Source organism: Homalodisca vitripennis, unplaced genomic scaffold (genome assembly GCF_021130785.1).
Source record: "Homalodisca vitripennis isolate AUS2020 unplaced genomic scaffold, UT_GWSS_2.1 ScUCBcl_420;HRSCAF=2372, whole genome shotgun sequence".
In the NCBI taxonomy this organism is placed as follows: Eukaryota; Metazoa; Arthropoda; class Insecta; order Hemiptera; family Cicadellidae; genus Homalodisca; species Homalodisca vitripennis.
In genome coordinates this window covers 79663-92923 of record NW_025776571.1, presented here as the reverse complement: position 1 = coordinate 92923, position 13261 = coordinate 79663, and positions in this window count along the sequence as shown.

The window sequence follows — 13261 nt, the reverse complement described above, 5'->3', positions numbered from 1 at the left end:
AATTCTATCAATCTGTTAATAACCAAATGAAAGAATCTTTGAATATTTTATACAACGGAAGATCATTTTACTACAAATATGGCGAATCTCGACTGATTATAGAATATTCTAAATTAACACGATGAAAATTTTCTAAATTTTACTAAAAAACTCTCGATTTATTATATTTTGTTTGTAAAATGATAACATAACTAGGTAACCATCGTAGAATTTTTTTTCATATTCACAAGGGCATTTCGTTTTTAATAACTTTTTATAAATTTTTTTTAGCACAATCTTTGCAAAAAAGCATCTTTTCTATCCTTACTATACTGCCATTAATAAATTCAAAATATTTTTAATTTCTTTACAAAAGTAACACTTTCTCTTCTAAATTAATTTTGTTCCATTTATAATCATATAAATTCCGTACAGATAACAGTCTGTTTCTATTCTCTCTTGACACTATGTACATTTTCTTTTGAGACTCTATTTTATATAGAAAAAATAATTACACGATGAAAATGTTAAACTCTTAACTTATGAATTTGGTTTGTAAATTTATTGAAATAATTATTTAACCATTTTATAGTTTCTTTCACATTCACATTTGAGTTATCTTCTTCATAATATAATCTATGAAGATTGTTCTTTACACAATCTTTACAATATGAGGTCTTTCTTATCTCTACTAAAGTGATCCACTTAAACTCTGAAATTTTTTTATTCTTTACATTTAAAGACATTCTTTATCGTCAAAAGTTTAATTTTTTTCTATTTTTATCAAATTTAATTCTTTTATGATATTCCTTTCACAATCTTTGCAATTATAATGCTTCCATCTTTCCTAGTTTTTAATCTTAATAAAATTCATTTAAAAATCTTTAAATTCTTTGCACTTTTGTAACAGTTTCATTTTGATGCGCCATTATATATATAGAAAATTTATATTACAAGTTTTTGACTTCATCAATTCATTATTCTTAAAACTTTACGTTTATTTCTCATTATTTAAATCTTTTATACTATAAGTTACAGGATCCTGTGTTATTAATTTGATAAATTACAAAGATTTCTCTTGACCAATTGTTCTTATATTTGTCTCGAAATGTTTGTTTTTTTTTCTAACAATTCATCTACATGATCAAAGACTTTAAATTTAGTTTTCGTGTGAATTTCTGGTGGAACATACTTAAATACCGACTCTAATAACCTTTTTCTGCATCATTATCTACGTCTTTAGGCTTCATTTTGATTGTGCTATGAACATATCGTTTTATATTTTCCTTTAACGATTTCTTGAAGAATATCGATCCATTTACAAGTTTTATTAATCTCAAAAAGAACCTCATTCTTTCATTTTGATTCTGTAAATCTCTCTATCAATTACTTTATTTTCTCTTCGTTTTCAGTATGATAAATCTTAATGTTGTATTTTTTTCTCAAAACAACGTGTAAATTCGGTTATCTTTAAACTCAAAAACCCTTATCTGTATGAAGTAGGTAGAGGTTTTGTGATTGATTCCTTATGGCATCTTTACTATATCATCAGAAAGCTTTTGAAATATCCTTGCCGTTTTTCGTTTGATAGTTTTCTTGACCAGCAAATTTTTGAGAAAGTATCAATAAAACAAATTTAACATATACTTAAATCCCATCATTTTGATCTGAAAGTTAGACATTATAACTAAATCTGCTGCCCATAATTCGTCATTCCTTAATGTTGATAATTTTTCTCTTTTTAAACTTTTTTTCGTACTGGTGCATGAATTTCTCGAGCTTCAATCTCTATCTCATCTTAGTCTCAATTCTTGCTTAACAGGTTTTGGATTTGGATTCTTTATAAACTTACTCTTGTTTTCTTACATTTTGAACATTTGCAGCAATTCTAATACAATCCCATTTTGAGTTTGAAACGAATATGATTTTGAATCTTATATTTTCGTTTTCTTTTTTACACTTGTGACAGTGAAATTAAATCAATCTTCCATTTACATATCAAAGTTTCCAAGTATATTAAATTTCGTCTAATAATCAGATTTTGCTTCATTTTATAGCCATACGGTACAGTATCGATCTTATTTTTCTAGGACAATTCTCTTATCATCTTTACGTTCAGTGGCCAGCTGTTTATGGTAAACAGTGTACAACCTCATGTTTATAACTTTTGATGACTGTCATCTCCCTAAATTCTTCTTATCTCCGAACAAACATCTCTTTCAAGTTTTCGATATTATGTTTTATTACAACGCTTCTCTTAATCCCTTTACACCTACTGGGTTTTTATCTAGATATTTGTACGAGTACATCTTAGACCTTAAACCACAAAATTCTTCGAAAAACTTCGCTATTTTAACTCATCTTTGAATTTCCCCTAATACCCTTCTTTATTTTTTAGTAGTGAAACAGTCGTGAACTTTTGAAAATCGCTTGTAACAAAGTCCATCTTATATTTTCTTCAATAATTTTGTAAGGATCACACGTTTCAATTCTAGAAAATAACTGTCTGTAATCCATGAAACACAGAATCAAATTTGGATCAGAACCTCTTTAATTTTATCGTATAAAACTCGTACAATAGCAAGTTTGATAGGTCAAAGAACTGAAAATCCTATTAAATCGGTTTGTTAAATTTAACCTTTAGTTTTTAAACATGTGACCTTCGCTATACAGTTTGTCGTCAAAGATAGTGAGAGCTTTTTGAAGTTCGTTTTCTTGGCCTGTTTTCATTGAAAATTCTTCATTTCCTAGTCTAATATCCGCATCTATTTCGCCACGATTTTCGCATACTTTATCCAAAAACTAAAACTGGAGTTTGTTCATCAGCTTATAAAAAAATCCTTCTCAAAGTCACTTGTAGCTTTGGTCCTCATATTAGTATTAAAATCAACGTACTCTTTCATAAAAGGCTCTGATCGAATGCAATACACTCTATTCACATGTTTCAAAATCATTCCTTGTTTCCAAATATGAACTTCAAATTTCCACGAATGAACAACGTATTCAGTTTTATCCAGAGAGATGTGCAAAGTTTGTTTTTTAAAATGTTCTGAGCAAGAGTAAATCTTGTGATGTTCGAGTAAATTTGTTGGATATCCAAGATCAACCTTCGAGAATATATGCCATAATCATCGTCCGCCAGTGAGTTTTTCCAAATTTGTTTCTTCCCATTCTGCAGTTTGTTAAGTTTTTTTGGTTCCATCCACTTGATATCACTAAACGGGGCAGATTTTATGCATTAAGCCCATACCCATAAAGCGTTATTATCATTCAACGTAGTAACAAATAGTATTCGGGCTTTGTCTTATCGAAATCTTTGGCAAATAATTGTTATTTGCTTAACATATCGCTTAATAAACACTGAAAATGCCCCCCGCGATTGCCTTTTTCAATCATCAAATACATATTAATAATCGTTAAATAGTGAAGCTCAAATTTTCGTTAATTTTTAAAACATTCGCGTCCCATGCGAGACTGGGAGCTGTTAGATAGTGTGCCGGATCGAGTTTATAGCAATTTAAGGCAAATGTTTCTGAAATTTTTACCCCCCGAATATATCGGCAAGCAAAAAAAAACCATCTTGGATGTTATAGAGATCAGAGTAATATTTCCTAGATTTTTCTCTTTTTAATTTATTCAAACAGACTAAATCATGTTGAAAAATCCTTTCACAGCATATTCTTCTCATCTGTTAAAAGTGATAAAAATATCTTGAATTTTTAGCTCTTCTTCGGTGTAATCAAGTTTTTCAATACTATCGATTAAATTCATAGGGAAATATTCCTTTTCCAGATAGAAGTTTAAAAATCTCGTCTTCGTCATTTGTTGTCTTTCTAGAATTGCGTTCGACATGCTTGTATAAAATGATTTTGTATGTTTGAAGTCTTCTTTCTTTCTTAGGTTTTTAGCTTAACATTTCAATAGACGAGGCCATGAATCCTCTAATGTGTCAACGAAAGAGAACTTATAAATTTTTCTAGGTTTATCATTGTCAACTCGATAGCCATATCCAAATTACAGAATAATTTTATATATTTTTTCGTCTGTGTTTGCAATCAAATCAAGCGTTTCCATATTGTTTCGCCAATTCTTTTATGGTACAAATATAATCGAAGTTACCAGATTGTGGACAGAAAAATGGAATATGTAGAGGAAACTTGAGATTCACAATTGCAAACTCATATAATGAGCTGCACCTCGGAAATTTTTCCAGTTAAATGACAATGATCTCTTTACTTTATTATAACTCTTATCTTCCAACTATCAGAGTAAAACCCATACTGATTGACCCAACATTCATTAAAGCAGACCATTCACAGATGTGACAAACGTTTGGCATTTTGGTATGAAATTTCTTTCTTTCTTCTTCAGTCAATTTCAATAGGTTTTTTTATTCTTAAATTATACTTTTTTAGCTATGTATTTCGATACTTTATTTAAGTTCTCAAACAATTTTGCAGGAAACACTAGGCAAATCGTCTTCATTTTTGCTCTATAAACATAAAGGTTTTTGTACATGCGATTGGTCACATTCGACCCTAATATAGAGTAAAAAACCATAAGGTAATGTGCCTTGAATCTTGTTTGTAGTTCGATCTTTGTGGATTGTTCTTGCTGTCGGAATTTTTTCTAATATGCCTCTCAAAGTCCATATAATTTACGTACGGATGGTTAAAATTTCTTTTGATAATTAGTAAATTTAGTTGTTTGGACCGGAAATGGCATAATTGGCTTACAAACTTCCCAATGATTTTTAACAAATTTCTAAGGTGATCTGTTATAAAATCTCCAGATTTGTAAAAATGCTTAAACATCTTCTACACAAAAATTTTCTTTCTTTATGTTATAGACAACTGCGAAGAAACAAGCTTATTTTAAATAAATCGTTTTATCAAACAAAATGAGATTTATCATCTGTTTAACATACAATAAACAATGTTTGTTTCAGCGTCATATTTTTCAGAAATATGTAACGGAACAATGTTAATATGTCATCAAACTGTAGACATTGATAGTCAATTGTTGGATACATATACTTGGAATTGTAGCTTCCTTTTTCAAATATTTGTATATCCTTTCAGAGACATTGATACTCAAAACCAGAAAATATTTCGACATTCAACAAATTTTTCCGTATTGCTTTACACGTTCACAGACTCAGTTCTGGATCTTTCAATAGCACATCTTATTGAGTAAATAAAGCAAAAATCATCTCAAATTTTATATTTATACAAGCTTTATATATCTTTGTTATTCTTTGGTAAATCGATGTAATGATCCTGCATTCATCATTTCGGTTTGTTAAGGCTCAAACTAGTTGTTTACAACTTTTAAATGTCCAATCCGCAACCTTTATTTGGAATTCAATTCGTTTTGTTCTCGATGTGTTAATTTTATTAAATTGCTTAGTAATCAAAGTATTTATCGTCAAAGATTTCGTCTGCTTTGATAGTAAAAGTACATAGACATGTTGTGCGGTTCACCCATTCACAAAGTTCGTTCGTATTCACATTTCCAAAGAGAGAATAGCCCTTCCCTATTTTAACATTTTCTTGAAATTTCTCGATTAAACTTTTAATTTCTGACCCGCATAATTGAAAGAAATATGTAAGTTGACATGGAATGTCCGTTCAAGTTTTGTTAAAATGTATTGCTTGAAAAGACCGTGTATTGAAGATAAAACTCTACATCAATGAAATTTTTTCGGATTTACTTTAAGAGTTTTATCAATTTCTTCGATCATTTCAGACTTGGTTTTATCCGTTAGTACCGTATAGCCTAACTTTTCAGTCTATTGAATGAAGTTTTCCATCATTAAATAGGTCGAGATTTTTCTTTTCAATTTGACATTTCTCTTTAAAATTTCACGTAAATTTTCTCAATATTAAACAATATGTTTTCGTGATCGGCAAATTTAGTTTTCTCTAGCCCATTGTCTTTAAATAATTTAGTTCATTATCGTAAATTTGCTTTGTTTTTTTTTCGTGGACTTTTAGAATTATAATGGCGATCATAGTTTTTTTCTTAAAATTTTCTTTTTTGCAGAACGACATGATATTTTGTTCGCGCTCGCATTTAAGATAGAAAAATTTATTTTAACTAAATGGGGCTTGTAAACCAACGATGCGCCTCTCACAGCGTGATATCACTACGGATATGACGCAGCGAAGCGAATTACGTGATGGTCGGTCTGTAGTAGCACACCTCGGACTGTCGATTGAATATTTTATCCGTATTCGTAGCAGATTGACAACATTTTATCAAAGCACAGCTTAAGAAAGTAGAAGCAAACAGCTATAGATTTGTTAATTTTTCATTCCTCATAGTAGATATAATGAAGACCGATCGCCTTTTGGAGACGAACGACTGTAATTCGGTTAATTTTGTTCATTTGAGATTTTGCTGTGTAATTTCTCAGCTTCCTTTATATGGTACATTGAACAGTATTTTTACCATTGCTTTTTTTCGGTCGGGCTCCGAAAGTGCGCCAGGAACCCCCATATTATTTAACTACATATATATATATATATATATATATATATATATATATATATATATATATATATATATATATATATATAAATATATGGAAGTTAAATTAATAACTTCTGCTTCAGTTATTTGAAAGTGAGGTAAGAACCTTTCACTGTAATTTCTAAATGGTTTTGTAACTTGGGAAGATGATACGACATTATTCTGATAACTTAAAAAAAAGTTGTTTTCTGGAATGTCATTTTTAGACAGGTTTTCTCTCGCATACGAAACGTATTCGCAGACATATACTTTAATTACACAAATATAGTTATATTGCTTATTGGTTTTGAAATCAGTCTGTTAAATATAAGAGAAACAAATGCTTTTGATACTATTGTAAGTATTAGTTGGCAAACCTGACAATGAATTCGATTAGTAAAGAAAATAATTGAAGGAGGTAATTCTTAATTTAATTTCCAAGAAAAAACGGTAAAATTTCTGTGGGAGCGAATCCACACGTATCTATACTCTGAGCAGTTGTTGGTCCTATAGTTTCAAGTTGCAGTCCTAAGAAACCTTCAGTCTGTAGTGTAATTTTACAACATTACAAACTTAATTTAAAGGCTTGTGTTAATGGAGCTAAACTCGACATACACAGCCCTTCCCACCACATCTGCGTTATGAAAGAATAGGTGGGTTCGCCGTTCTTTTGGATCGTGTCAGTCAACACCGTAATTAGTACTCTCAGTTGTGTACCTGATGACACATGAGGATACAGGGTGCGTTATGAAAGTAATGATCATATTCAGGAAAAAAACTGATTTATTCATCGAAATGGTACAAATGGACAAAATACTTCAACATAGCCTCCTCCTGCAATACACCTGCGTAGAAAATTGCTTTGAAAGCACCCTGGAACCCCTCAACTGGAATGCCTCTCAGGAGCATGATAACTTCAGCATGGATGTTCTCCACCGACTACAATTCCTTTCATCTCAGCTCTCTCTTCAGTCGGTGGTAAAAAAATATCACACGGACCTATGGGGGTTGTAAGAAGGTTGGGGCAGCACGGGATTCTTGTTCTGGGTAGGGTAGATGGTAACGACGAAGGCCGTGTGGCTGTGGGAATTTTTGTAGTGGAGCTTGAAGATGACTTTAACATCAGGCCGGACGCGAGCGATCTCGCGTTTCAGTCTCGATCGCCTCCAGATAAAAGTAGTAGCCTTAGATAACAGTAAAGTTTTTCCTGGCGGTACAAAATCAAAATTGACGATACCTCAAACTTCAAAGAAGACTATCAGCATTATTTTGATACGAGACTTGCTCATGTGCACTTTTTGGGGTTCGGGAGAGTATTGTGTGAGCCACTGGGAGCTCTGCCTTTTGTATTGAATTATGTACTGATGTTGTTGTGTAACTCACATGTATATCTTAAATGTTTGCTTGGGTGTTTAAGCTGACGCATTAATCTCCAAAACTACTTATTTTAATTCTTGATGAAACAGAAGTTAAATTATTATAAGTTACGGAAAAAATTGTAATGTTTGTGTGTTTATAATTTTATTTTTGAAACTATAATTAGACATTCAAAATACTGTACAATTTTACTTTGCCCGTTAATACCTGTTTTACTGTGAAAGAGAGCTCTGGCGTGAATTTTAGAAACTAATATAATGAGTTAAAACTTGTAGAACACATTATGTCACAATTGTTTGGCACCAAATTTTTAATTATTGAATTATACCAATCAAACCAAAATGAGTTATTGTTTTTATATGATAAATAAAAATCATTGACTAATTAACTCATTACGAAAAGTTTCCTTACTAGAAATTCTTGAAATATTGCTGGAAAAAACGAGTAAGAAAATGTTTCTCATTACTAGCTATATATATTTTTTTTTGACAAAACTACGTGAAAACTTCTAATATATGTTTGGGTACTAAATATTGTAAACTAATTCTCCCTGTGCTCTTTGGGTACTGAGAGGATTAAACATAGCACAAAGTATTGTCTTTTGTTTAAAACATAACAATAAATTGAATTATGTACTTCTGTTAGCACTAAATATGAACTATTCTGGTGCTTTTTGTTGTGAAAAATACTCGCTTAAACTAGGATGTAAACTGCTTTGTGTAACGATAAATAGTGAGTATAAACTATGATTTATATTGAATTAAAGTAACTCATCCTTATAAGTCCTGGTCCTGGTCCTGCTTCTGGACATCACATCGTGTTCCTGGTGCTACTTCCGGGACTGGTTGTGAATTTAACTAAATTTGAAAAATGAAGCAACATAACACTTTAGACTTATTTAAAAACATTAAATTATAATGTCATTTTTTTCCATGGATATAAAGTAATATTTTCTGTAAACTTCTGCTTACGTTTTAGCTGTCCCTTATATTGCTGACGTGACGACTATTAATAACCCTAAACAGAACGCTCGTTATCTGATTATCCAAATAGAAACATTTTAACCCTTTGACTGATCAACAATTTTTTAGTTTTTTTCCAAAATTGATATGATTTTTAACAGGGTTATCCCCTTAATTGATAGGCTAAAATTAGCTTTTTTGTAGTGTTTTATTAGATAATTTGTAGCTTTATTATGTAATATAATAGAAACTTGAAAGTAGTTTTGTTCTTTAGACATTTAAATGGCCTATTAGTAAAAAATATAAAAAAATCCAAAAAAATTACTTAAAAATATTTTTTTTATTTTTATTTTTTGTTTTTATTTATAAATTTTTTTTTCTTACTTTGTCAGTAGTAAACTAAAATAATTTTTTGAAATTTCTTATTGACAGTAATTTATTCTAAAAGTACGTATTATTGTCAACAAATCCAAAAAATTTGAAGCATATAAGTTAAAAAAATGCATGACTTATTGGTAAAATAATAAAAATTTACTTATGTGAATTTGAGGCAATCTGTTTGGAAATCTGGAGTCAAACACATTGAATGTTCTATATTAATCAAATTTGTTTGTGAATCCTGTCTTAAAAATACACTTTATCGTCAAAACACAACACTATTAAAAAAGTTATTATTTACAATATTTACAGTTTTTTAGTTTTTATAATTTCAGTGGCAAAAATGCTTGCCGAGGCATTCAGCATGTACACCAAGACCACACACACCTTACACACAATGTCCGAGACCTCCGCTTCTTTCCTTCAGGATGATTGTCACCTGAACAGGTTCGGCACAGTTTTTCCTTCTTCTCAGGTAATTTCCTGAGTCCGAAACCAACTGATGGACCATCACCACCACCACCCCGGAGATTTTGCGGGATTTACTTACTTGCAAGCCATTCCGAAGAAAGATCTCCTATCACTTCTTTCATGAACTTTCAGCCTTCTTCAGTTGGCCTTGTGTTGTGTTTAACTTATTATTATAAATATTATAATAATAAGTTATTAAGTTAGTTATAGTATATTATAGTTATTAATAATAAGTTATAAACTTACTATAATAAATTTATGATGCAACAACGATATATCGTTGCATATCAATTTTCGCCCGAAACATCAACAACGATATATCGCTGTGTATCACTTTTCGGTAAATTCACTCAGAACGATACATCGTTGCGTATCAGTCAAAGGTTTAATGTGACAAACGTGTGAATAAAACATTAAAAAGTGTTTAAAGAGATAGTTCCATGTCTAAACTTATGATATTTGTGCTACAATATTAGTTTTTATATACAATATCCAGGGACAGAATTCTAAATGAAATTGTATACTACAGCTACTTAGTCTACAATAGTGTGGTTTTAAATTTCTAAACAATAATATCACAAATAACATAAATATAATGCATCTATAATGATATTTAAGTTTATTTTATAAAACCCAATTTTTTACATTTATAATAATCACGCTAACCCCATTGTGCATATTTTAACTAAATTTGATACGTTTATTAATTTGATACTAAGAAAACTTACAGCAATTTGTATTTTAAAGTATTCCCTAAAAATTTTGATGAAACTAACTTAAAAGAAAAAACAAACAAACAAACAAAAAAAACAAATATTCCACCTCTAACAGTGTCACAGTAAAAAATGTATTCCAGAATGTTATATTTTCATGAGTAAATATCATGTGTCGTCACGTAATGTAAGGGAAAACACGTCATAACATAAGGGAAAATAGTAATGACAAGTACGATATGCTAATTTATACTCGTATGGATTGCAGCAATAACATAATAAACCAATTTGTATATTCTGCTATCTTATAATATGCTTATTATTAGCTTGTGAGCCCTTTCCCAAAACGTTAAAGTGTCTCAATAGGCAACAAAGTCACATTGTGGGACAATCCTGTACGTCGATTTATCATCATACGATAGCAATTAATTCATTATAAATTAATAAAGTCATAGTGGGTCACAAATAAATATAATACCTCACAGTAGAATTTAGACACCGGAGATATTATTATTTACTTATTACGTAAGCATTTGAGGTAACAGAGGCTTATTGTGAGAGAATCCTATTCATTGTTTTATCGTCGTACGATATTAATGAATTCCTTACGAAGCCTTCAAAGTATAGAAGCTCATAAATGAGCATGATATCTAAAAATAATATTTAAAACAATCTCGTTAAGGTATTGCTTGATGTAACATTATAAGCTAAATTATCTAATTATTATTAAAGTAGGTGCAATTTATCAATTCAGTACATATTTTTTTTCCTTTTTTAAAGTTATTAAAAAATATATGAACAAGACTGTTTATCATGCACACACGTGACAAGTGCACATTAACGCGATATATGGTTAATAGAACAACATATATAGTAGAATGATAAATATGGTAGTATTTATGGGTAAATCTATGAGCACAATAAACTGCACAATATATTTATTATCTAAAACAGTGGCACGATCTAATCGTTAAGAATTCATTAGCTGTAGTAATACATTAAACACACAGTTATTACAAGTGTACTCGCTGAGCGAGATTTTCAATCTTTGTACATCTGTATTTATTCTACTTCTACCTAATAAAGCAACGTTAAGAATTTAGATACTTTATACACGACTAAAGTGTAGTGTTCCTTTTAGGTTGGATATTAATTGTGAATTGAAATGTTCTAATCTATACTTTTGTCAAAAAATTTATATTTTGTGGGTGTTAAAACACGACTAAAAAGTAACTATTAAAACCTTTCAACAAATTTTGCAATTTAATTAGATTTTATGTCAACATTCGATACAATTTTTCGTAAACTAATTATGGTTTCAGTAAATCGAAGGAAATTCGTTGAATTATGTGTTCTGAACTCATGTGTAATACACAATATACTTGATTCAGCATGTCATCTCATCTGCATATACCTGTGCGAAAAGACCTCTACTGTTACAGACCTAAACATATCGTCCTTAACAAGGAGAAAGGACGCCATCCTGAAGAGATCCTTAAGTGGTTCTTTCACTGACCTTTCACAACAAATAGTGGGTTTAACTTTTATAAATTATTAGTAGGAATTTAAGATCCAAAAATGTCTGTAATAACATTTTAGTTATTTAGTTTTGGAAATAGAGTCTGGAAAAAATGAAATAAACCTTACAGTAACGTGTCAATTAGATTCCAGACATTTTGAATCAGTTTATTTGTAAAAAGGATATTAAATTTACCTATTGCTTATTGCTCAAAAGTTCTTTTGGAATTTAAACCATGCTGAGAATGGTTTTCATTATTAGACAACAAAAACTAGAGCGGTTTTTATGGTTTAAGGGAGATTTCGTAAAATATATAGTCAGGACAGTAATTTTATTCAACTCAATTGCTTCAAGGAATTAAAACTATCAGAACTAACGGAAGTAACACGTATGGAAAGGTTTCAAACTAATAATCACTTATTCTGCCCATTAATAAGTGCCTTTTATTCTGACGTGATTAAAATGTTAGTCTCATGACTAAAAAAAGTAATAGGCGACGTATAATATATAATAAATGAATGAAAAGTACAACTCGCTGGAAATTTTTAACATTTATTGATACTGGTAAGAAATCCACGTTATAAAGAAGCTGTGTACTGGAGTCTTTCTGGTAATGCTGTACTTTACAAGGGTGTCCTTTCAATTTAGACGTTCAGCAGACGCATTTGTATACGCATGATGTATTCTAGTTTACCACGACACAAAATTTCACTTATTATTAGAGATAGAAAGAATACCAAGAAGATGGGAATAATATCTAATTACGAATTTTTATTACTGCATCATTTCAATTTGCAATGAATTATCTTTTGTACTGTGGATGCGTGCTCTGGTGAATGTTTACGTAACTAACGGAATGAGTTAGGAATTTTAGACTATAACCTTCTTTAAAGTTATTTGAAACCGTATTTAAAATTGTTGAGTTTTAAACATTAAACATGGTGAAGTTGTGTATTTATAATGTTAGACAGGTAATTTACATTAATTTAAACTATACTTAATATTTTAGCCTAACAAATAAAGTCGAAAAAGTTGCACGAAGACGTATTTTGGAACATTCTTCTCATAAAATATTAAATATTGGTCATCAACTATGGAAAGCAGTTCAAATCTGGTGTGACGCTCAGAATTTGGAAAATGGTTGAACCCGATTCTCCCTGCACGCTTAGAGTACAGAGAGGATTAAAACAGCCCAAACACAAGTTTAGTAGCTTTCTATAAAGAAAATCCGTGAAAGGTTTTGAAAAATAAATGTAATTTAACAAAATAATACATTATATTTGAAACTTCTATTTGCTTTGGAATCCGGTCTTCGTTTTATATAAACTGTTCATGTGTTTTGTATTATA